The sequence below is a fragment of the Lonchura striata genome, chromosome 8 (assembly GCF_050655825.1).
Source record: "Lonchura striata isolate lonStrDom1 chromosome 8, ASM5065582v1, whole genome shotgun sequence".
Lineage (NCBI taxonomy): Eukaryota > Metazoa > Chordata > Aves > Passeriformes > Estrildidae > Lonchura > Lonchura striata.
In genome coordinates this window covers 18,011,857-18,038,426 of record NC_140710.1, presented here as the reverse complement: position 1 = coordinate 18,038,426, position 26,570 = coordinate 18,011,857, and the positions used below count along the sequence as shown (strand labels likewise).

The window sequence follows — 26,570 nt, the reverse complement described above, 5'->3', positions numbered from 1 at the left end:
AAAAAAATAAAATCTGTATATTTCATGATGCTAAGGGGGTATTTGTTTAGTTGATGTAATATTTTCCATAATGATTTCTGATTACCAAAATGCATAGTACAAATGGTAATCAGTGCCCCTTTCAAAGCAAATGCTGCTGCTGAGTACCTCCTATGAGTTTAATCACAGTGTGCAATTCACACCGTAATATGTTATAATTGCTCCCTACAAAGTTGGTCCTGTTTCATTTTAATATCACTGGACTAACTGCTGAAACTCAACATGAGTTTCTTGAATGCTGCATTCTTTATTGAGAATTTTACATACATAATTAAACTCAAATAAGGGTACCATAAAAAAGGTAGGGATTTTAAAATAAATGCCCTGGGTTTTAATAGCTGTAAAATCAGAGGTAGTACTTGGAAAAGTTCACCCCATTGGACACTTCACTCTGAGATCCAGTCTGTTTGCCATTTTCTTCAGATAATTTTTCCCGTTCTTTTGGCAGGGGAAGAGTACATACTGATACAGAGTTTACCCCTATTTTCATGCACCTACATATACCACTCAGGCCAAAATAAGGTGATAACTCATGTTACCCTTTACAGGAACTGTTGAAAGTACCCCTGGCTGTGAGATGTAGAAGATATGCTGCTGCACAGCATTTTGAGCCAAAGAATCTAAAAAACCAACTGGAGATGGAGCATGCAAGTAACCTGTTGTCAAGTCTGTGCAATCCACCTCTGATTTTTACAGCAATAATGTTATTTACACGGTCATGCAGCAAATGAAGTTATTCATTTTTAATACCCTTTTGGCTACTTTTTACATGTTTGTAAGTAAGTCAAGTCTTTGGACTTTCCTGGATAACTTATGTGCTACTCAAGATATTTGAGCATTCCTGAAATGGTTCCTGTTGGTCAAAGTACTGATCAGCTGCCTGCTCTGCCTGCCCAGCACCTGGGACACATTTGGGCAGCCAGGGGAGCCCCACTTCAGGCCAGCCCAAAGGCAGCCCCTGGCAGGAGCCTTCCATGTCCTCTGGGGCTTGCCCTGGGGAGGCACTGCCACGGTTTAATGAGAGAGCCGGGTGTAGGACAGGTCCAAGCCAACATAACCTTGCTGTTTGCAGCTGGTGGTGTGCTTTCTTTCGCTGAGTGAAAGCTATAACCTGAGGTGGAGGAAAGGACAGTGTCCCCGTCAAGGTGGGTCACTGGAGCACGACGGGCGAGCAGAGGCGCAGCAGCCTCCACCAGCCCCGGCCCAGCTCAGGCAGGCAGGGCAGCACGAGGCACAGGTCACCACTGCTGGGAACGCCTCCTGACACCAGGCCTGCTGCAAGCGATACAACCACTTTAATTACACCAATTGCATCAAGCAGAGCTGCTGCTGAAATCATCGAGAGAAGCCATGGCCCAGGACTGAAACATCATTTAATAACACTGACGAGCTGTTCCCTTGCTTTGCGTGTGGCCCTGACCTCCCAAAGGGAATTGCCAGCACAACAACACCTCAGCGGACACGCTGCCCAGCCAGGAGCTCCCACCTCCTCATTAACTGCAGCTCCTGCTGCTGCTCCCCTAATGAGGGCTCGCTCAGGGGCCTGCCAGGTGTCCAACGTCAGGCATGAACCCAGAGTGCTTCCAGCCTCTCTTGGCTTCTGCAAGCAGAATTTGGTCCCTTTTTATTGAACACAATGCACAAAGGTAACGTAGCATGCGCAGAGAACATGCACAAAACCCCAGAAAACTTCTAGTCACTAATGTTAACAGTGTGTTGTTGATGATGACTTGTTTGGCCACAGTGCTTAGTGGTGGTTAGACAGGATAGCACATGCAAAGAATGGGCATTATTTTTTTGTTTGCCTGCTTATTATCTCCATCACTTCCCAAACCCTAAAACCTACACCATCAGGCATTTCTCTGAGCCTGCATTGTTCAGCTACCAAGAGACAAAGTGACCAGATGGTGGTTACTGACAGTACCCAAAAACAGCCTGACCCCAAGGCCAGCCTACGAGTTGTGACATGATTCCTTGCTACTTTTCCTGCCCTTTGAGCTATTTTCCTTCCACCAGTTTACATCGCCTCACTTTTCCTACTGTCCTTTTCAGCCACATCTCCTTGTCTCCTTGTCCTGCAACACTAAGCAACCAAAAAGGACAGTTAGAAGCAACAAACTCAACAATCCAACACTAATACATTTTTCCTGGATTTTCGGCTAGTGCTAAAATTCCATGCAGTATCTGGCCATTTTTCTCTCTCTCCCTGCACCAGATTTACCCAGGAGACAGCATACTTATTCTAATATTTTCTGTTTCTTCCCTATCTTCTTTCTGGACTTCTGTTGTGTAACACAAAAATACCCCAACCTCTGCTCCAAACCATTTCATTCAGTTAATGCCAACTTAAAAAGAACTTGCTAATGTCAAATCCAACTGAGAACACTCCATGCAGCACAATGAATAGGAAACAAGATAACAATCTATTTTAAAAGTTAAAAATTAATTTTATATGTAAAATACTGTTTACTTTTCCTAACCTTTAACATGAGATGGAAATAATAGCATTTATCAAAAAGGAGATGTGGCACTGCTAAAGGTCACAACTGCCCTTGACAGTATCATGTTGTAGCATTAATTGCTAGCAGGATTTTTTCCTTGTTGAACCCCAGCCCTTCATTGTGCCAGCACACCACATCCCACCCTGGTGTAAAAGCAGAGTATAGATTTTCCTCCTTTGGTGGAAGCCACTTTGATGTTTCTGGTATGCTCAGGGTAGAGGGGCTGTGAGGGACAGAGCAGCACATCAGACACATGCAAGGAAAGGGCAGAAAGACAACATTTACATGAGCACTGTGACTTTTCATCATCACTGAATACCCAGATAACCTGGAATCACACACAAACACACAACTTTTTTGTTTTTTAAAAAATATTAATACATAACTGTACAAATTTAAGACCCAAGGACTCTTTCAAATGTGAACTTCATAATAGATCTTCCAAAGCTATTGTAACCATTGCCAGGGAGCATTCATGTTTTCAGAAGTAATTAAGAAGTAATTAAGGCAGAAATTCTTGGCTATACCTTGCCAAGGTTTTCTGAAGCTTATTCCCTGAGCTGCATTGTTTGAAAGAGGGCAAAAAACATGGAGAAACAAAAAACAGCAGCATGAATTGTAATTACTCAAAAGCAGTGCAAAATAAAGCTTCAGTAAATGCCTTCACAGTTGAACTCAACTGTTTAACAAATGAAAACTCTAATTGACAATTCTGTACCAAAGTGTAAATTTGTCAGGGAAGGATACGCAACAAGTTTTGGGGCTTTGTTTCTTTTTCTCCTTGTACATCATAGTGAGTGCTGTTGTGATTTGGATCTATTACTTCTGAATATTGCATGAAGCTGACAAGCACTTGTCATTTAAAGACCACATGGAGGCATTTAGTTTTCCATTTAGACATAATAACACATTATGCAAATAAGCTTGCCAAGGAAAGCTGGAGGCTTACATGAAATAAACTGTCAAACACCAGTTGCTAATAAATGAACATTTCTTTATAGATTGTCTTAATTTGGGCAACTGGAAAATAAGCGTGACTGCATGGATAAACTATCTTTCAATATGAAATTCTGTTGATCGTGCAGAGCAGAAATCTTCCCAGAAAATTGATGTTCCTTGCCTCGATTCAGTTAAGCAAACACAAAGAACTTTAAGCAACCCTGTTAAATATTTACACTATATTGTACAAAACAATAAAGGTTTTGAAATTGGCTCCCCGTGTTGCAGATGCCGAGGAGAGCTTGGCCGCGCCTGGGCCGAGAGCAGAGTGCGTCCCTTCGGTGCTCACCCCTCAGCTGCCGGGCGCTTCCCGGGCTGCTGGCACGCCTGGCACACCCTGATGGCACACCCTGATGGCACACCCTGACGGCACACCCTGATGGCACACCCTGATGGCACACCCTGATGGCACACCCTGACGGCACACCCTGACGGCACATCCTGATGGCACACCCTGATGGCACACCCTGACGGCACACCCTGACGGCACACCCTGACGGCACACCCTGATGGCACACCCTGATGGCACACCCTGATGGCACTCCCCACTGCTCACCCCAAAGGGAGCCCTCGCAGCCCCACACCACTGCCCAGGGGCGTTTCAAGGGGCACGGCTTTCCCACTTTCTCTGTGCCATTTGCAGAACTCACAAATACTTGCAAGGAGATCTCAGGCTAACTTGGTCACAGGGCAGCTAGGCAGAGTGTTTAAAATAAACCAAAAGCCATGAGGCTGGGAGAAGTGAGGGTCCCAGCCTACCACATGCCCTAACTCCATAAGTGGGCAGCTCAAAGATGCCCACAGGCATGTGCATCACAATTAAACACAGGCCTCCTAAAACAGCTCTCATCAACAAACAGAAAACAAAGAGAAAATCAAAATAATGCCAAAAAAAAAAAAAAAAAAAAAGAGGTTACCAGGGTCAAACAAGGGGTTTTGTTCCAGTGAACTGTTTCTTCAAATGGAGCAGTAAAAACCAACCCAACCAATCAAAGCATCACCAAACAAACCAAAATACATCAGTGTTCTACTTGTGCAAATTAAAAGTTTAATGGAGGATGTTGATTTGCCAAATCACACCATGTAAAAATAGCCCAATTGCTCTACATATTTTATATTACTTTGAAGGGAAACTCAAGCCAATGCGTAATTCCAATGGTTAATTTACTATGTCGTTCCTTGTTTCTAATTTTTATTAACAAGAGTAACATACTTTAGTTGTTTCTAAATTGGCATCTTTTCATCCTTAAGGAAACTACACCCTAAAGTAATATTCTGTCAGAAATTTGCTCTTAATTGGGCTAATCAAGTAGCATTTCCACATTAGGAAGGATGGATTATAGTTTCATTTACTGAGAAGTTCATATGACAGTTGCAGACATTTATATTTGAGTAGCTGGTTTGGGATCTGTCCAAATCTTTCTCTTTTTGCTTCTTTTTAATTAATATTTCAGGCATACAGGATAGCTTCTTTTTTGGAAACTGAATTGAAGGATTTGATTGCACTGGGCATTTTGCCATTAGGGGAAAAATAAAAAATAAATCAAAAACCTATGAAGGAAGTAATGAAGTTTTTCTTTGTAACTAACCCAAAGTTTTTCTGCATAAGGGAAACTTTACCTAATGAAACCATACTGTCCCTCTGCCACATAGCTTGACTGAGGGGACAGCTGACTTGCCAGTTATTTAAAGACAAAATTCAGAAGCTGATGCTTTGTCTGGTCTGAGCAATCCTCCCTAAAATGACCAAAAGAAGCTATATTCAGAGTAATTTGAAACTGAATATTTGCATGCAATTTATGGGCCTTTGCAAAACCTCTGCCTGTTCAAAACCTGACAGCTCAAAACCTCCCCATCTGGCAGAAGCCTGTGCAAACCTCTCTCTACCTTCACTCTCCACAGAGCTGTAAAAATTAAATTTAGTTTTTAATAAAGCCTGTCTACTGCTTGTGAGTAGAACAAGTGCAAAGCAGCATCCTGGTTTTAGTCAGAATTTATCCCTGCGGTGTGAGAATGAGGTATCTGGTGGAGTATGAAGATTAATTCACAAGAGGTGAGAGAAGGCACTTCCTTACCCAGGGAGCAGCAAACCGATGGGAGGTGCTGCCACAGGAACGTGGAGGAGGACCATGCCAGCAGATGCAAGAAGGGTTCAAACACCTTCATGGACAGCAAAGTCCCTAAACCCAGAGAGAAGGTCACAGCTCACAGAGTGTACAGATACTCAGAAATTAGCCAAACGGCCAAACGGAGTGAGGCGCGTTCCAGCCTCCTCCTCTGAGCCCCAAGATTTGCTGTGTCAGGGTGCTCCTTCTACACCCATAGGCAGAGCCTGGAGCACGCAGCGCTGCCTGTCCAAGCACAAAGGGTTGAAATCAAAGCAACTTGTGAGAGAAGCTTACAGCACTGTTGGTGCTAGGAGTGAAAACAAAACCTAAACCCAAAGTAAACCACTTCCCTAGCATGTATTCCCCAGTTCATTGGATCCATGTGACAGCTGATTTCAGACTAGCACCAGTGGCTCCACCAACCCTAATCCTCTGTATTGTGTAAATACTGCAGCATTGCCACAGGCTTAGAGGCAGAGCAGCACTAACGTTATCAACGCTGATCAGCTGGCAGGAGCACCATCCCAGTTGCAGGACTGTTTTGGTACAGTCTTAGCACTACTGAACAAAACTGCTTTTGAATTTGAGAATTAGCTGATGCAATGTGATAAAAAGGCAGAACTACTGACTTTCATACTGGGATCAGACAAGGGCATCAGGGTAGAATTTTATTAGGTTATTATTGCCTCACTCTCTTCTTGACACAGTCAATCTTTCTTGCAGGGTTTACATTAATAAATAATTACCTGTGGCAAGAGACTGAGATGCACAAAAAGGCCTTACAAGTGCTCTCATAGGCAGGCAGCCTTTTCAAAAACAAAGATGGAGTTGAAAAGTTTCACTAATCCGAGCCTTGTCATCTACAATGCTGTTGAAATAACCCCCTAAAGCACTGTTAAAAGGCACAAGATCAACACATCAAGCAAGAATTGGTCGAATTGTAGATGATACTGTCTCGACTACAAGGGCATCCCTTTGTAGCAAAGATTAAAGGGAGAGTGCCTTTTCCTGTATGCTGTTGACTTAAACAACTACCATTTAGCAGTTTGACTTTCTTTTTGTGGTCGAGAATGTATTATTAATGCACAGTCCTTTAAAGAATGTGCTAAATTCCTCCTGCGTTTAGCACTTACAAAACATACAGAGGGGGAAAAAACCTACCCGTGGTTTTCACAGTCTAAACAATAACAAAGTGCCTCCAGGATTCATTTTAATGAGAAACGCCAGTGTCGCACTGTGGAAAACTGGAGACGGACACGCATACCAGCAGATTAATTATCATTTTGGAGGCAGGAACTATGTGGATTTTGTAACACGGCTTGTAGAAAATAAAAATTCTGTTAATCACTGCAAGATTTGTATTTCCTCAAAGGTACCATTAACCTAGAAATACATGTGCCACATACATTCAGAAGGAATAGGAAATGAAGGAGCCCTTCCTCTCTCCCCTCCCCAACACTACAAGATAGGAAATTTTCTTCCCTTACAGATAAATATGGCTTTTTGATTTCTATTTTGGGTTGGTTTTGTTTGTCTGAGGGTTTTTTGTTTGTTTTTTTTTTTTAGGTTAAGTATAAGTTTTTCTGAGCTTAACAGAGACTTCAGTAAGTAAACAGTACGACACCCACTAGTCGTCCACACATCTGCAGGACAGATTTATCACTGCTGGCATGCTATGCAAATGATGGCTTCAATCCCTGACGGAGCAGTCATTGACTTTCATAAAGGTTTCATGGATTACCGAGTCCAGAGGCGTCTCCCGATACCTTTCCTGGACTTGTGGATAACATTTGCAAGGCAAAGCCCTCGTGCAGAAATTCTCTGCTGGACAAGGCACTTTCCTGACTCCAGCAAACCCAGTTGGCAGCTGACACTCAATGGCTTCAGCCTTCAAAACAGGAGGTGATAAGAGATGGGAATTTTAACAATGCAGTGACTTGAGTCATAACCTCACTGAACATATTTGATAACTCCAGTCTAATTTCTGGTTGTAATTCAGAGGAGGACTGCATTGTTTTACAAGATAAATGTATTAATCCCTATTCTTCTGTGGTGGGTATCTAGGAGATTAACTGCATTGCTGAGTGTGTGAATTTGTCTGTGACCAAAACCTGACATGAATGCAAACTATATGAATGATTTCTAAAACTCTTTTGTTAAGGAATAATCTCCAGACAGATGTCCATGATAGCTGAGCAGTCATTCCCACACTGTATCGTCTATTTGGAATTCATACCCCAAATAAAACTGACTTTACTATAATCAGTTTAATTTCTAACATCTGAATATTTTAGCCAGTTTTATGTTCTAGCCTTCCCTGAATCACAGCAATTGGAGGGCTCAAGCTCACATTCAGGCCTTTAGAAAACTGCACACATGATGAAATAGGTTTGGTTCAGTTGAAGGAGGTAGTTTGTTTAAAGTAATACTTTGATAGCTTCCTCCAGGAAAACAGCTCTTGTGACATGGAAACATTTTCCATGTACCAGTCACAAGAGCGCTGGAATGTGCTTCTTTCTCTTACTATTTCCAATCCTGACAATGCTACTGGTCTTATTCTCCCACTGGAAACTTCATCTTGGCCCCTCTTTAACAGTGGTGACAGTCTCACTCTTGCATGATCCCAGTGCGTGCAGGTTCAGAGTGCCCAGCAGGACTTTGGCAAGAGCACATGTGCAGGAACTACTGGCACAGAGAAACCTCTCTACCTTATTGTCATTGCTTTGTGACCCAGATATTAATGATAAATAATTAATATTAACACCAGTAAGAGCAGGGTTTGTTGTATTGCATACATACTGACTGCAGTGTCTGCACTGAGTAAGTGTTCTCAATATCCCAATATTACATACAAAGTGACAGTGTCTTTTTTTTTCCTGGGACAAGAATTATGTGGAGAGTCATTAATTCTTCTTCAAATTATATTTTGCAACTTCTGCATTTTTCATGTATGAGGGCTGATTCTGGTTCCCCTGAACAGATTAGTTACTTATAAGTGTTCAGGTAATCCATGCAAATAGATTGTGGTAAGGTTGTTTATTATATTTTTTCCTCCTGCAATGAGTACAGAATGTGATTTCTCATTTCTGAACAAGTTTTACAAGCAAGTGGGAAAGTGTATAACAATAAGTAATGCATATTTAAATTAAAATTTTGAATCTGTGTTAAAATTTGTGAACCTTTAAGAATAAATGAGCATCCCCCCGACTACTTTCAGAGAGAATGCTCTGCATTTATAATTCAAAGAGTCCTAGCTGTCTCCCAGAGTGGGGTACGGAGAACATTGCATATAGATAACATCTTCAGAGAAGCTGAATATTATTCTCTTCTGAAAAATGAGGGGAAACAAAGCCTGCATCCCAAGGTGTCCCTCCCAGGCATCTCTCCCCACCTGGTGTTGCAGAGAATGAAGCAGAGGAGAAGGCAGAGCAGGGGTGCTGTGGGGAGTCACACTGAGTGCCCCTGCACTCCGAGATGCAGCAGCTGCAGCACCTCTCTCAGCCTGGCTCCCCATCTCCAGCTGTCCGGGCAGAGGATGCCCGTGGCTCATCGTGTCTGGGGCCCGTGGCTCACAGGCCCTTGGTTCCCCCCACAATTCCCCACCAGGTGTTTGTGCCTGCAGCCAGCTCGGTGGGGAGGAGCAGCCTGGACAGCTCCCGAGCTCCTTACGCCTGGGCACACCGGAGAGCTGCAGCCAGCAGGGCCCAGGGCAAGGCTCACCCACACAGCAGGGTCCTCACACCCCCAGGAACTGCTGCTGGCACGGCACAGAGCCAGCATGGCAAGCTGTGTAACCCAAAGCCTCTTGTGGCACAGGGCTCTGCTGGGATCCCTGCTCTGGAGCAGTGATTTGAACTGCAACTCCTGCGTCCTGACTGCACTGGGACCAGGCTATCAGCAGAGATCTCCCTCCTCTGTCAGCTACTTGACTTTGTAGAACTTCAAATGACTGTAATAAAGCCAGAGACATACTTCCCAGTTTAGGGAAGCGACCTAAATCATCAATATCCCAGCCTGTCTCCATCTCTGAGTAATTTGCCAAAGGCACAGCTACAGCAGTGGAGAACACAGCAAGTAAGTCAGACCTGGCAGCCAAGGTATCCTCTCCAGACAGGAGTGGCAGGGCTTCAGGTCCCTTCTCTTAGCACCTGCAATGTTTCATGCATGTGCACAAGGTGCCGAGATGCCTTTTGTAGGAGCCAGCAGGACTGAGGACCCTGAGCTGCTCTCTATATCCACAGCACACTAACTACCCTTCACGACTGAGCATTTCAGCCAGGAATATTAAAAGCTGCTCTGTTACAATGAGGAGAACTTAAACAATTACTATTATTAATTTTAAAATAATTAAGTGAGAAGCTGTAAGGCTATCATTTTCTCAGCAGGACCACAAAATCTCTCAGTTCTCTGAAATGCTTTCTATGCCCATATGTTTGGCTACAGCTGAGTCCAACTATAAATGTATGACATCTTTTAATTACATTTTAATGAAAGCTGTAACTAATCCAATATTTCATTTGTTAGTACCTTGTGGGAGAAAGATAAGTTCAAGAACAAGCTCAGAATTCTTGGTTTTGAAGTCTATGGGAAGATACACGTCAATGGTTATGCCAAGGTCCCAGTAACAGCTTACAGCATTAGAGTTTGCTGGCCAATGACCACAAACCATCCACATGTAAACAGGCCTGTGCTTTGGTGTGTCTCAGCAGTGCTCGCCTCCATTTCTCAGTTTTCTCAAACACTGAAGGAAGCAGACATGTAAAAGGGACACACGGTCCAGGAGCATATCTGGCTTCAAAGACTGCCCAGTTATTTCCCTGAGTTTTGAATTAGACCTTTACTGAGCTATCTCTGCTTGAGTTCTTCCACAATCCCTTCTTCAACACGGGAGCAGGATCATTTCAGCTATTACACACATTGAAAAAATTGGATTCCAGCCTGCAATAGACATAATTTCCTCCATCTCTGAAAACTGACATCTCTTTTATGTTTGTCACCAATAGACTGACTTTTATATCTTTCCTGCCTGCCCAATAGACAAATACAGTCATAATATTGATAATTGCTGCATATTTCTCTAGAACAAGTGAACTGTATCTTGTAGATTCAGGGTGAGACTTGGAGAGCTCAAGGACAGTCTGGAATTGAATACATCAGGTAGTGGGCTCAGGAAAAAAAAGGCAGAAAAAGCATACAATTTCAACTGCCAGTGAAGAAATGTGCTTCAGAAAGGAAATCAAGCCTTCGGTGAGCATAGTTTGGCCCCTAGTGGATAATAATTCTCATTGTCACATTGAATTGGCAGCCTTTGCTTAAGCAAAAGCCAGGACAGAATAACCCTGAAAACTAGATTACCTCCCAGCTTTGGAGATGAAACTTGCTTCAAGCCAGACCTGGGATGAATTTGTAGTCTAGTGACAGGACTGAAAACTAAGCATTTGCCTCCTCAGCAGGACTTGCCAATACATTTAAAATTCACATCCAGAAAGTGAATCCTCCTCTTTATCTTCAAAATATTCACCTGAATGGAAAGGTCAGTGAACATTTTTCTCTTCCCTTGCTAATTGAGAGGTAAGTCACATGCTTAATTTGCCAAGAAACCAGGACCTTGTACTTCTCATGTTGAGCAGAAGGCTCCAACAAATACACCTGACGGACCCATATCCATGTCGTTTCTGGATAGCTGCCATCATTCACCCCCATGAAAATGAAGCAGTTTGCTCGTGATTATAGACTCCTATTGATTTCCAATTTTCACCAGACATGCTCAAATCCCTTGGGATCTAAGCATTTGTAGATCCCTATCAGTCTTGCAGTGCAGAAACAAAAGTCGCAACATAATTGGCATAGTGGAGCAAAAAAGACTGCCCCATTCGGCTTTCAATTTCAGCCCTTACTGCAATTTCTTGACAGTAGATTTCTTCTCAGTGCTAATAGCTTCATATAAGGTTCTCAAGGAAAAGATTAAACTCAAAAATAAGTACATGCATTTGGGCTTTTGAACTTAATAACCTCACTCTTAATAGGAATGCTATCTCCAGAGTAGACTGTACTACATAATGTTGGCTTTGTTTGGTTTTGTTTTTCAGTAACAATATCAGCTAATGCTTTGTGCATTCCTGTGCTGCTCAGTCACAATACCTATTGAACATTTGATCAAAGCAGCTCATGGCAGTAAAGCATGCTTTCAACAACTGCACATTTGTAGTATTTAAATATGGCATACATAGCCTCAAGTTGTTGCAAAAGGGATATTTGCACAGCCTACTGCAAACCCAAGGTGATGCATATATAATCTCCCCTGTAAGGTGAAAAGGGAAAGTGCATCAGCACTATTTCTGTTTAGAACAGCTCTTTTAGCACAGAATTAATTCTGTGCCCTCTGCAATACCTGTGCTCCAATCTGAAAATTCTAACCACTAACACAGAATAGAAAGCTTAAAATGTGCTGAAATACAGAACAAAGCATTTGCAGAGGGAAATCAAAGCAAGTACATTTCTATTGCAGGCAGAAAGTGGCATAGTGTTTCTTGTTGATGATGTAGGCTCCCCTGCATGCAGGAGATGGGTGGGTGGAACAACACTGGGGTTGCTTGCAGGAAGCAAAGCTGTGCTATTTTAATATCTGCAGAGCAATATCATTACTGATGTGACAGAGCTCCATCAGGAAGCGAGACTGATTTTACCAAGGCACAAGGCAAATAAACACATTCAGCTCAAAGGACTTGTGGTTTAGTGTCTCAGAAATACCTCTGCGAGGGCAGTCCCTCCAGTGGGAATGTCCAAACTGGAGGTGTTGTACCTTGCTGTTTAACCAGGGAGTATTAGAACCTTATCAGAACCTAAAGCAACTGTGTTTGATCAAATCATATTTTGTTAGAAAGCAAACCCATCCAAGCAGACACACAGGAGATAAGAATTATCTGTTAGAGATGGAGGGGACACAGGTACCCCTAGAGCTTGCATGGTTCTCCAACAGATATTTCCCTTAGTGGATAGGAAAGGCATTTCAAACAAGCATCTGATGTGAATTCCTGGAGACAGATTAACACTATTATAAACTCCTCAGAACTGCATTTATGTGTTTGGAAATACTTATCACCTGTCGTGGGCACTGCTAAAACTGAAACAAATTTAAAGTGTATAAATGTATCTACAGCAATGAGAATCATTAAGTATAATGACATCAAGATTGAGGCAAAACAAGTTTTATAAGTTGAAATGATATCCTACCCTAGACATGGAAGTATAGGAAGAGAAGGAGTTCATACATACAATTCTTTCTACAGACAAGAAATTCTTCAAAGCTTGCTTTCTCTTTGAAACTATATATCTCCTCATGAACCTCGTGTAGTTTAAATGTGACTGAACACTTGAAAAAAAGCTGGTCCAAAAATAGCTTCAAGGCTCTTACTGTATTAAAAAGAATAGTAGGCACGCTCATTCAAAATTACCAGGATGCTAAGAAAGAGTTGCAAGAGGAACATGTTCCTTGATCATTTTGTATTTAAACTGAAAAATTATACGTACAGAAACCTCACTACAGCCACCTTAAAAAGGCATATTTTTATTAACAACTTGACTTACTGTCTTTTTTTTAAGCACTAATATCAGTAATAGAACATAAAGATTAGAGAGATCGTGATGGCTTCCTAAGCAAGAGCCCTGTGCAACCCACTGAAATCTACAGCAGAAATTTTCTCCCAGCAAAGCCCAGGAGCAAAACAAGACTTAAAGAAAAAGGGCTAAAGTTTGAGTGTCTTTTTGTTTTGTTTTTAAGAATTACTCTGAAATAATTCTAGCCAAAAATAGTGAGAGTAGGAGTAATAACATCCGAGATAAAACCTGGCACCCTGGGTCCTCAAATGGCAGAGAAGCTCAGATTCAGGAGTTATAGCAGTAGCTGGTATGTTTAGCAAAGAGAGCAAGAAGCACAGCATGAAAACCTGAGGAAGATGCATGTTTTCTAAATAAAAAGGAGCAACTCCTTCACTCAAAGCACAAGAAAAAAAAAGATACCATCATAGAAAATACACGCAGTAATACAAACTCACAAAGACAACAGTGTCCAGTCAATTGGGAGACTAAAGGGGACAGTTACAGGATGCTCACCCTGGGCTCAGTTACATTGCAGTTGTTGGTCTGATGTAATAGCCACTCTAGTTTCAAACAATTGATGAATTAACAATTTTGTAAAGGTCTCATTTGAATGATTGGCTCAAAATCCTCTAAAAAGTATTCTCTTGAAAGGCTGTATGTGGAAGATCATCCAAGTCAGAAAAACACTCAAAGGCTCAGCATTCAAAGGTAACTTGATCAAAATATTAAATAATCAGGTGAAGGCACAATGAAACTTGCTTATTACAAAGAGGAGCTACAAAACAGCACAGAAAGCAACTAACTTAACCATGGTAAGATGTTAAGAAAAGAAATGCTTAGGGACCACATGAAAGAACAGGTCTTTGACCTGTCCTGAAAAATAAGCCGGTATCACAGGCCTCCAGTCTTCACAGAAAGAGCACCAGAATACATCACCTGCTGAATCCATTGTCGTGCTCTCATCACACAGAAAACCTCAAAATCTCAGTAACATTTCTTACTGATGGATCAAAGATCTTTAGGACAAGTGAATCATAAAAACAAAACCTTGATAAAAATCAAGCTATCCTGGATTTTTTATTTAAGTGAAGTGAGCCCTTTTAGTTTCTCCCGACTACAGGCAAGAGAGAGGAAAGCACTTCCAGCAGAAGAGTCTAGCAGCAATCCTTGATTTCATCAAGTAACCACTGCCTTAGAAAATGCAGGTAGTAGACACAAATGTTATTTTAAAACTAACTCTGTGATCACAACACAGCAAAATCAGTAAAGTGCTTGTGTTAAGTGAGGACAATGCCCTACCCAGGAGATGGACACGGGTTCAAAACTCTTAAAAAGAAAAAACAGAGACTGAATAACCTACCACAATGTAAGTCATGCCAAATTAGCGACAGCCGTGACACAGCAGTGGAGCCAGCAGCTCACATATCAAATTGAGATGAAAAATCACTGTGATGAATCAGATGGTGGGTAAAGGCTCAGCATGGAGATAGAGCAGGACCTGGGCAGTGGCACTGCCTGACATTCAGAGAGGAGAAGCCACAGGAGTTCAGATGAAGCAAAAAGCTAGAGACAGGTAGCAGCAGATTTGCTTTGTCTGCCATTATTCATCTCTCTGAAAAATAAAGAATGAGAGTTTCACCTTAAGAAATCCTATCTACCAGAATAGTCTGTTAGGGCACCACTGTGCCTTAATACTGTAACTTATGTTTTGGGTCAACTTCATTTGAAGCCAAACCTGGAATGAGAATGGAGGATGATGCAGGAATTGTAGCAAGTATCATAAGCTACAACACAGGCTGGGGTCTCTCAGGACTACTTGTTTTTACCTGTCTGTATTTCCCTGCGCACATTTCTGCATTTTGTTCTCAGACAGGATTCTAATCTGGAAACTTGTATGTTCAGGTTCCTGCAGCTGGTCATTTTCTCTCAATAGTATATCTAAGCAGTATGGAATATTTATTTCAAAAAGCATGACACGATCAACCCCTTTGGTCAAGAGCTCATCCAATCTCATGCTAAGTGTCCATAATTGCATAACTGTGTCAATTATCCCACAAGGAGCACTTTGAGCCCTGCTGCAGAAAGGCCAACGCTGCTCTTGTCTCACCATGACCTCGCCTGTGCCATCATTACCAGGGGCAAAAAGGGGACAAGAAGAAGAGCAAAAAGGGGACAAGAGGAAGGGCAAAAAGGGGACAAGAGGAAGGGCAAAAAGGGGACAAGAGGAAGGGCTGGTTCCCCTGGGAGTAACCAGCAAGGCAAGGGCTTGCAGGCTCTTCCCAATGAGCCCTCTAAGCCCAGCCTCCACCAACACACCTCAGCCCTTCCTTATAAAGACTGCCTCAACATGTGATTTTCTAGAAGCTGAAACCCTTTTTAAAAGATACTTAATTTTCTTTGAGGCTCAGCATACACAGACTAAGCTATTCTTGTTGCATTTATCCTTGTGCAAAGGGAAAGAGATGCAGCACTTGTTTGAGAGTGGCGATAGGCAAAGTGCAACAGAATTCCAGGTTATAATTCTAGGCATAACAGTATAGGACACTGTCAACCTGAAATCTGATTTAAGAAAAAAATCCAATTTAAAGCATTTCTAGGTGTTGTGCCTGACGGACTTCAAATGAACTCTTAAAAATCATTTTATAGTCATATTTTCCTCTTCTAAAGATGTTTTCCTGCTCTACTGAGTTAGTACACACACAGGAAAAAGAAAAACCTGCTTAGTTAAAAGTATGCTGCTGACACTGCACAAAGCACATATATTTTAAGAAGCAGAAGCTAAATACCTTCTAATCTTTTTCAATTACATTTGTATCAGAAATCAACTACAATGTATTTCAGACGGAAGCCAATTTAACATTGTTTACCCAACCTATTACAGATATTAATGTGCATATTAACATCTATGTAAGGTATGTACATACATATAAATACACACACACTGAACTTGCATGGAAAAACAACACTGAGGTGTGTGCTATATGCTCTTGGTGATGTAACCTAAACTTCTGCTCAGTAATAGCAAAGCTCACAGCATTTTGTTCTCATTAAAAAAAAAAAAAATCAGGTAATCTTTCATATCCTTAAGTGGTCTTACTTGAGGCTTAATTTTCAAAACTAAGTGAAATAAATAATGTGCTATAGGAATCAGTTCCTACATTTGCTCTCAATTTTGCTTGCCTGTGATAGTCTTCTATTAAAAAGTCTCAGTAGAAACATTCTAATAAAGCAAAGTTATATGAATTTGGATTGAGATCTTTATGAAGTATAAAAATTATCTCTATGAGAATTTTATCTTTCTAAAGATAGTAGAAGTAAAATTATGGAAATAACTGAAATGCAGTAGATTAGTTATTTCCCATCCCCCTCTACGTTACTAACAAGCATAGGTAGTCAAGACCTTCTCTTTGCAAAAGGTTTTGCCATAAATGTTTCAATTTGATATTTCAAATCTCTCATGCAAAGATGACTCCCATGAAATTAACTCCTTTCTGCTCACTGCTGCCGTGACAACTCCAGTAATTGCTTTCATGGGGTAAGCAACACTCAGAGAGCATGACTATTCCTTTGTGAAATTTCACAATTACATGTACCCAACTGAACACCTCGTGGCACGCGATCACCAGCGCCGCGGCACAGGACGGGCTGTGCCAGCACCGTGCCATGGCACCCTGCACACGGAGGGGCTGGCAGGCAGCCTCTCACCAAGGAAAACATCTTCCCCTGTGCCATGGCACCCTGCACACAGAGGGGCTGGCAGGCAGCCTCTCACCAAGAAAAACATCTTCCCCTGTGCCTGAGCCTAGCAAGGAGGCCGGGCACAGAGCTGGTGCAGGGATCCTGGGGCACTCCAGCTCAGTGTCCAGTGGCTGTGGAGGTCCTTCTGCTGGCGTGGCTGTCCCCAGTCCCATCCACCCTGCAAACCAAACCTCACATATCACACCAAGCAAATGCCCTGACAGCAATGCGAGAGGAGATGATGGACTTGGCAGCACATGCAACAGGTCACCTGCTATAGCCTCCAGATATAAAAAGAACAGATTTACAACAATATATTAAAAACACCTTTTGAAAATTAGAACTGTTTTAATACCTCCAAAAAGGAAAAAAAAAAAAAAAAGAAAAGGTAATGCCACCTCCAATGTCTCTCCAAATACAGCAATGCTTGGATCATCTCAAAATTAAATATACCTCGATATTTGAACTGCTCGGGCTTCAGAGCCTCAGCCTCTGGCATTTCATAATACTTAGATAATAAACGAACAATCTTCTTTTATAAAAAAAAAAGAAAAAGGGATGGGGGTGGGAAGGTGAATGCAGAGGAAATAGTAGCTGAAATGGAATCCACAGTTTCAGACACCAGGTCTCATTAATCTTGCTGATGAATAGGACCTTTATAAAAGGAGACCCCGCAGCCGAGAAAATTGAAAGGAAATAGTATGGAAAGTGAAGCAGCAGTTTCTTGTACAAGTTCTTATATATTTTAAATTAAGTGGCTTTTGCAGAGGCTTGAGTCAGAAAAACAAATCCGAGTAATTCCTTCTTTACAAGAGAAATGCATGTGGATGACACTGATGCTCCTTTTGCTGCAAGCCTTTTCTGGCAAAGAGATTAGATCAAGAATACAGCCAAAAAAGGAATGGAAATGCACTGTTCGGCAATTAGTTTATGACATTCTACCCTATATATAGTGCCTATTTGGCAAACCCTCCTGCAGTTCTGTGTTTTTCATTGCAAGTGGCTTATATCAGTACTGACATCTTGCAGATGTTAGTAGCTTTGATTTTTTTTCCCCCATGTTGCAAATGAGTTGGCATGGAAACAACTCTTTTCTGGCAACATGACATATGATTCAAGGCAAAATGCATTTAACACAAATGAATAGTTCAGGAATATGCCTATAACAAAAAGTCATCTTGAAAGCTGCTTTGCATTTGTTGGTGTTTATGACAACTGTTTCAAGACATTCTCAAAAAAAAAAGTCAACTGTTTAAGACTAGGTACCAATGATTAATTTCTCATTGCTTAATGCTATATACTCTACTTCATCCTTGATATATTTGTTTTAATAACAAGAAGAGAACATTAAGAAAAGAAAAACAGTTTGAGAGGTTATTTTCCAATTCTTTTGAATGACCTTTGCTGTGTTGATTTTTACATTTAGAGACAGTTGTGTAAGCCCCAATTTAACTCTGGGCCTGCCACCGGCATTCAGAGAGTGCTGCTGCTCCCAGGGACTCGTCAGACCATTTCTTGGAGGAGCAGTACTAGTGGGAGCAGAGCAGTGACTCAGCTTCACTGGCCCTGGGCATCTCCCCTGCCCCTGAGCACCAGGACCCCACACCCATGGTGACACTGGCAGTCGGGCACACCCAGCCAGGGGCAGGAGTGGGGAGAGGGCAGCTTCTGGACTCTGCTGTGGGGACATGAGCTTGGCCCTACCGGGTTCCTCCCCAGCCACTGTCCCCACTGCAACTGAAGCAGGATAGAAAGAAGCAGCAGTTCCCTCCAAGCCTGTCCTTAACAGCTCCAAATGATCTTGAGACTTGATAAAGGTCTGATTATCCTTTTGGTGTTCTAAAAATATCTTTGCAGAAAAGGTGGGGGAAGCTCTCCTTTCAAGAGCAGAACCTGTGCTTCATGTGGGCAGAGCACAGGAAGGAAAGGCCAGGGGACAAAGCATGCCACCAACCTGCTCCCTCCAGCAGACACTGGAGGCATCACTTAGAGCAGAAAGCCACACTGCCACAGGTCTCCAGCACAGTCACAAGCCTGCACAGGTACTGCACAAGTGAGCTAAATGCCGTGTGACATCCACAGGGTAACCACGGGGTGCCATCAACTGTGCACTGTTCTCAGGCAAATGGTTATAGTCAGCAAAGTATAAAAATGGCTGTGAAGGGCAGCACAGTTCTCAATCAACAGAAATTTGGGTGCTTCTTTGTACTACATATACATCAGACAGATTGGTTGGAGTGGGAGGGGTGCAGAAAAGGGCAATCTTTAAATTGTATGCAAGAGAGTTTCAAAGCCAGAGACAAAAAAGCAGAGCCCAGAGCAGTGAAAAAGAGATCTTGCACAGAGAAAAGGCACCAGAAACCTCAAGGTTTGCAGTCAACATCAGACACACAAACAGACCTTCTAGTGTTTGTCCAAACCTAATCTGAGGTCCAAACCTTTTGAAATATAATTATTACTGCAGGAGTCTGACAAGAACTCACCTCTGTGATTTAGAGGAGCTTGAATTCAATAAAATTAGCATTTAAATGAACCTGATTAAGAAATGCTTTAAATTGAGTATGCAAGAAGGGAGTATGGGCACCTTGTCTATCAGAAGCTCTGAAGGGCTTCTCTAGCTTGAAAGGAGAAACTCTTTTGGGTCACTACAACCAGGGCAGAAAACACCAGGTTCTGTGGGTGGAATGCACTACCTGATAGAACAGATAGGTGCTTTTTACTTCATTTTCACAAAAACCAACAAACAAAAAAGTCTTGCCTTGTTGCAGCTTACGCCACTGTGTATATTGTAGTTGAGATGGCCACAATACACAGACCATCATCAAACAATATCAGAAAGCTCCAGCCTACACAGAGTAACACCTTACCTCATCAGAAGGCTTTAGGTGTCTGCTCATAGAGAGCAACATCACTTCAGAAGGCTGTAAACTTTGCCCTTCCTGTTCTTTGTCCCAGCCTTTTCTACCCTCATGTTGATGCAGTGCCCCTGTGTGCCCTCTGTTCCCCTTGGTGGCTGCTCAGTGCCCCTGGTCACTCCCTGGCTCATTGCTGTCAGTGCTGCTCACCTGCTGCTCACAGCTGAGCCCACTGGGGATGAGGCTTGGCCCAGCCCCACTCCCAGCTACCACAAACTGCATACCTACATTGCTTTATTTTAAAAAATTAATTGGCAAAGGTGATAAATAAAAAGATGGTGACTGCTGCCTGCACAAAGTTTATCTGACTTGTCATTTCTGAGCATTCAGGTTAGTTTGCAAAAGGTACACAATAAACATAAATGTCTGCCATATAACAAAGGTTTGTTGAAGCATTGTTTATGTACTTGGCCTTCATAGTGTGGAATAGCTCAATCATGAGAATAAGAAATTTGAATAGACTCCATTTATTTTACTGGTATTGGAATGCAACTTTTCGTTTAATAAATGCATCTGTTTTGGATGATAAATTGTCCATTAGAGGAAATTCAGGTGGGTTTATTTTGTGTTCCGTGTTTTGAATTAACTGCCATTAACGTGGCATTACATTTACTATTCTATCATTGTTTCTGCCTTCAGCTGAGCAGCACAGAAATAAAATGACAGAGTGAGCTTATAATCACAAGTATTTTAATTTATTAAATAAATGACCTAATTGCTTGCCTGAGATCTATTTTTCTTCTTTCTCTTGACCCTATTGAGAGTTAATCAGTTTCTTGGTGCTAATTAGATGTCAGCATTAGTAGCCTGCTAATACATAAGAGATAATGACACCATCGTGCAAGACACGGTGTCCAACACATGACCCTGTTTCCTTAAATTATGCCCTAAGGATTCATCTGGAAGTCTAAATGCTATGTAGTTTTACAGCAGCAGTTCCTTCTTTTGCTGGTGGATAGGGGTACAAATTTGACAGGCAAGTGGAGAATTAGACAGGAGATAAATTTTACCAAGCAGGGTGAGGTTTTAACAGGAATGCTAGTGACTGTTCTTGTCCCACCTTGTAATTTTAGTATGGAGTTATTTGCTCAGTATAAAAACAATAATACAAAGAAGGCTTAAATAACAATTCTGTATTTCACTTTTATAGACTAACAAACTGCTGGCAGGTAATTAAGACATACATCTTCCCTTTACAACTCCATAATCCAACCTGTGCACTCCAGAACGCTGAGGGAGTAGCAGAGAGCATTTTGTGCAAACATACCTTCATCTGCAGCTCCAGGAGATGCCAGCACAGCAAAGTGAGCTTTCACAGGGCCTTTTGCATCGGCCTGTCTGTGCCAGGTTGGTGCAAAAGATGCACATCTGGGGAAGGAAGGCTCTTCACATGCAGGTGAAAGCTTAAGCTTATGACTCAGTTTATCACAGCACTGCTGCGCTGGAAGGGAATTCCTCATTTACAGCCTTATACAATCATCCAGCTCTTGGGGCAGGGGCTGGTGTGTCTTCAGTTTCACAGGCTGCTCCCCTCAGCTTTCCTGATGACCCACACCCTCTCCCAGGTGGGCAGAATTACCTTGGAGCTGCAGCAAGCCCACATACATGACTGCATTCAGCCTCAGCATGGAAATGTTTCCCAAGTGTAACAGAAATGTCTCCCAGGATGGAAACTTTCCAGAGCCCAGCAAGGAAACAGTGCCTGAAAGAGCTGAGTGAGGGATCAAGGGGGCCACCCCAGCCGTGCCCAGCACAGCTGCCCAGGGCATGGCAGGAGATCCATGGATGAGCTCTCCCCACACATGGGCAGTGTCAGCAGGGAGGGGCTCAGCCATGGGAACAGAGGTCAGCTCGCCCGCTAGCTCCAGCTCATGTCACTTTCTGCCAGAAAAGAAAAAAAAAAAATATATAAAAAAAGAAAGAAAGAAAAGTGCTCAACAGCTCTGTTTTATGGAGAACATAATCCAGGTTGCAGTCAGTGCCAAAGGCCCAGAACAAGGCCTGCAGCATAACCAGGCTTTCTGTAAAAATTCCTGTCAGAAGAAGTAACCTCACAGAATTTTGGGGAGCTGTTTTTTTCAGGTCTTTATCTCCACAAAGCCATGTTTGGAGCTTGAATCCTAGTCCAAGGCAGCAAACCCCTGCCAGAAAAAGCCTGCTGCCCTCTGAAACATTCTCCATCGTTCAGCAACCACATAGGTTATTTAAACAGGCTCCTCTGTCTCTGAAAGTAGACTGAGAGGGAGCAGTAACTTTTGTAGTAAAACATCTGCAAATTGTACTCTTTACTAGGACAGGGTTCCACTGCCCATCCACGCAGGGCATTCAGCATCATGGAGGAAAGCAACTGATCTTAATCCTGTCTCTTGGTGTCAGAGGAAAAAATTACCTCACCAGCAGGATATCTTTTCAGAGAGACTAGGATCTCAGACCTTTCTGATATCAATTCAGTGAATAAGCCAGCAATAATACCTGCCTGGATAGAACTGTTAATCATTACTGAAATTTGGAAATAAAGTTTCTGGCTCAACATGAGTTCTTGAAGTGTTAAGCACTTACACAAAAGTTACCTGTCATCTGGCAGATTCATGATGGCAAAAACCTTCCCGTGAAGAGTTGACCTTAAATGTAAATACATGTAGGGCAGGAAGCAGAGTAGGGGAGAGGCAATGAAATTGCAATCTTTTCATGATGGTTTGCTCTCAAAATACCATGACCAGCTCTGCACCTGAAAGTCACTAAATGCATTTTCTGTTTGATATTTTTAAGTGCTGTTGTGCCTGGGAGGTGTTAATGGCTCGTCCATTAGTTGTGACCCAGACTTTACAATTTCACCCTGGCTTCATTAGAGCAATTGTGGGGGTTAATGCACTCTACTTTTATCTGGCAGTTAAACCTCCGAGGTTCATTTGTATCAAAGCTGCTGTACAAAGGAAAGGTCTTCTTTGAAGGCCCATGGACCTACAGAGGAGTCTTTGAACTGGGGACAATTCCCGAGGGGAAGGCTGGAGTAGGAAGGGAAGCCTTGTTTGGTGTGCAGCCAGCTACAGAAACTCCGGAAAGTCACAGCACCTAGCAGCTATCACAGCTGGGAGGAGAGAAATGGTGCCTTACCAGGCTTCTGCAAGAGGCCTTCTGAAAAGTTTTATTTGTCTGTTTCACTAACAAATAAGTAAAATGTTGTCCCCCTGCCTCCTGCCTGGGAGGGGAAGGTACAGTGGCAGGAAGGTCTGTGGAATTCATGGACTGAAATAACTGCAGCCCCAGGCACTGTGCAGCAGGCAGCTCTCAACACTCAGTTCATGGCATGGGAACACGGGACTGGCCAGCACATCAGACTGGAAACTTTGGGAGAGACTCCCTACACCAGTTCCTATTGCCCAGGTGAAAGTGCTTTACAAACCACAGCATGGGCCTTGGGGAGCAGAATCCTGAGCTCTACCTAGTGAGGCCAAACACCCCAAAATGGGAGGGAAAGAAAAAGAATTGTGTCCTGGCTCTTGTGGACATCCAGGGAGTCTGTGCCTATAAAAAAAAACCTACTGCAACAAACCCTCTGCACTACTGGGAGACAAAAATAGTGTTGTTGATTACAGGCAGTAAGTATGAGTAATGCAGCAGTAACCACTTAAAACATACCCAGATCCTGTCACCCAGCTCCACAGCTGTTTTCATGGGGCACTGCAGTAACAGAATAGAGTGGGAAGCAGTAATCCAGCCCTTGAGAATGCATCTGGATCTCTGCACCTGCTGAGTGTAGACAGATATGGGCACAAATCCCAGACCTAAAGGAAGCAAAATGGGAAAAGAGAAAAATAAGGAAGATTATGGGTTTTTTTAAAACTCTGATCATATGAAAACATGTACCCTCAAACTGGATTTGCTGTAGCTCCTGGGGAAACACATGTGAAATTCATCATGTGAGGGAAAGCACTTTTATGAATAAAAATTGCATTGTTGAACACATTGTCCCCAAATAGGCAACACTGAGATCTCTTGCATTGAAAGAAAACAGAATTATGATAGCCCAGAGTCCAACAGCAAGTTCAGCAATTAAAGAAGTTGAAACACAAAGGAACAAAAAGACAAGGATGAGAAATGAAGGGCAGAAGTGGGGGTGACTGTGTTCTGCCTTGTGGCATTTCCCTGCTGGCAGCAGAGGCAAGGCTGGCTCCTGAGCAGCACCCAGGGGAGCCTGGCCACCAGCCGAGCCCCACTGAGGGCGGTGGGCTCTGTCCTTGTGAGGCAGACAGGAGGGGCACCCGTGGGGGTGGGTCACTGCAGGAGCAAACAGAGCAAACATCCCCCATCACAGGACCAGGGCCACAGCTCCCACCAGGGACAAGCACATGGACACAGGACTGTGGTGGGGTCACACTTCAGCCCTGGATCTCCTCTCACTTCATTCTTACCATGTGCACAACTGTCAAGAGACCTGGATATAACCACATGAAGCTTTACTACTAATGTATACAAGGGACTGATTTACACATTGCAGCAGTGTAAATATTTGTCAACTTACAGAACAATTTAAAGACTTTAATTCCACTTGTAAGAATAAAGCTGGGAGGACAAGAGTTAGATCATGGCTTGAAGATGAACATCCCTCCAGAAAGACAATAAAAAAAGTCCACCCACTCTGCCATCTGGCAGATAACATTATAGTTCATTAAGTGAACACTAACAACATTTTGCTGGGTTTAGTGAAAGGGACCTCCAAAAGGACTCCCAAAAAAGACCTTCATTCATAGTAACTCAAGGTTCCTTGCTAGGGGAGATTTCCTTGGGACTGGGAGTCCTGGTCTGACTCCAGTCAGCTTCCTGGGTGCTTTCATCAGGAACACGCTGCTCCCTACACCTGGCAAGGGACTGTAGCAAAATGAGAGAGGGGGTATAACCTAAACCTGTTCCTCCTTCTTAGGGACAAAGTTTGTAACTGCACATGGAAACTTGCTGTTTGATATTGCTAGCAAGATGCCCAAAACGCAGCATTACCCCTGAGTGCATCACAGTATTCAGGACCATGTGCAGCACTGCTATGAATTATTCTCTGTAAATATCTACTATATTTAACCAAAAGGAGAACCTGAAATAAAAAGAGAATATTTGCCAAAAGCCATAGGAAAAATGGAACCAAAATTATTTTTAAAAATTTAAAAATAACCTAGAGTCAAATAATAATAGATCACTAATTAGCAAGCTCTTGTGCTTATTTACTGAATAGGTGATAAGTTAACCAATATATGCCTGACCTTTTAAAGTCATCTTTCTAGCCATGGAAGTCATGGCTATTAACTGCTACCAGGGTGCCATGGGATTCATTTTCAGAGGCTTCTTTTTCACTTTGTTGTTGTAGCCTCTCATCTTTTACTGACATTACACACCACTCATCACGATCAGTGTCAGAAGCTATAACAGCATCTGTTGCAGTGGCAGCTTCTGCTGGATGAAGAGTCTCCCCCTTTACCTTAAAGAATGTCAATCATTTCTCATTCTCAGCATTCAGACTTGCTCATCAGTTAGTAACAACACTTTCAGCTACACCAAACATGATTTTTGAGTAAACACTGGACTGAGATCATTGGAAATGATTGACAGCTTATAAATCACACTTTTCAGAAACCAGCAAGGAAGGGAAAAAGCCCTATCCTTTCCTATTCCTAATGTTTCACTGTCACTTGAAACACCTTCTACCTGAAGGGGCATGGGACAAAAAGCTTGATTTGTGATATGTGAAGGCCTTACAGGAGGCTTTCTGTAGGATACTTTACAGAGGCCCATCTCCTTTCTGCTATTAGCCCCACTGGAGAGGAAGGGAAGGTAACAGAAGTTAATTAAGGACAATTAAGCTTGTTTAACTATCAGACTGGGTACCTAAGTACCCAGTTAAGTTTTCCCTCTGGAGTAGTTGATATTCATTATTCTTAGCATAACTACCCCCTTACAATCTTTTTAAAAGTGGAGTGTTCCCTACAGCCTCAGTCCAAGAGGTGCCTGAGCAACCACAGGACCCTGCCCTGGCCTGCCCTTCCTTGGCTGCTGAGGAGTGACAAGCAGGGACCCGAGGGTTACAAGCTGCATGCATAAAAAGTTATTTCTAAAACCAAACCAAGTGGAACAGATCAATATGAACACAAGAGAGCAAGAAGCTATAGAAGAGAAAAATGGTGGCAAACTCATTTTCAGGGAGGTAAAACTTGCTTCTGTGGGAAGGTGCCTATTACTCCATGCAAGAAGATGTTGTGCTCCATCTTGCAGGTTTGCGTGCTGCTCCCATGCCATCATGTTTCCCTGGAATATGAGCACCATTTGGGACTGCTGTCCCCCCAGCCCTTGGGAATGTACGCACAGCTCAGCTGCACCAGCTCCTGCCCAGACCCAAGGCCCAGCTGTGGTGCTGGGGCTTTCTCTTAGGAGAGGCTATGAACATAAAAATCACAGCTCAAAAAAAGAAAAATTTCAAGTAATTGAGCAAGGAGAAAACAAAGTATCTGCATTTCTCTGCCTCTTGTGTCTGAATTTTTCACTCAAAAGCTTAGCATTGTTTTTCCAGGTTTTCCTTCGGCTTTATTGGAAGTCAAGAGCTGTTGACTCACAAGCAAGCCTGAAGAAAGACACACTTTCCTAAAGTTGTGTTAAATTTAGAGGCTTCATACACCCTCTTTTGCTCC

At 42.6% G+C, this 26,570-nt stretch overlaps 1 long non-coding RNA gene across 1 annotated transcript in view; it reads right to left on the bottom strand.

The window, feature by feature from the left end:
* The window catches only part of LOC146766762 (uncharacterized), a 31,933-nt gene extending 5,640 nt beyond the window's left edge, over positions 1-26,293 (bottom strand). The window contains exon 1 of the long non-coding RNA XR_014957091.1: positions 21,167-26,293. This is a non-coding gene — a long non-coding RNA (uncharacterized LOC146766762). The remainder of the gene's footprint in view (positions 1-21,166) is intronic.
* Positions 26,294-26,570: the final 277 nt, after the last annotated feature.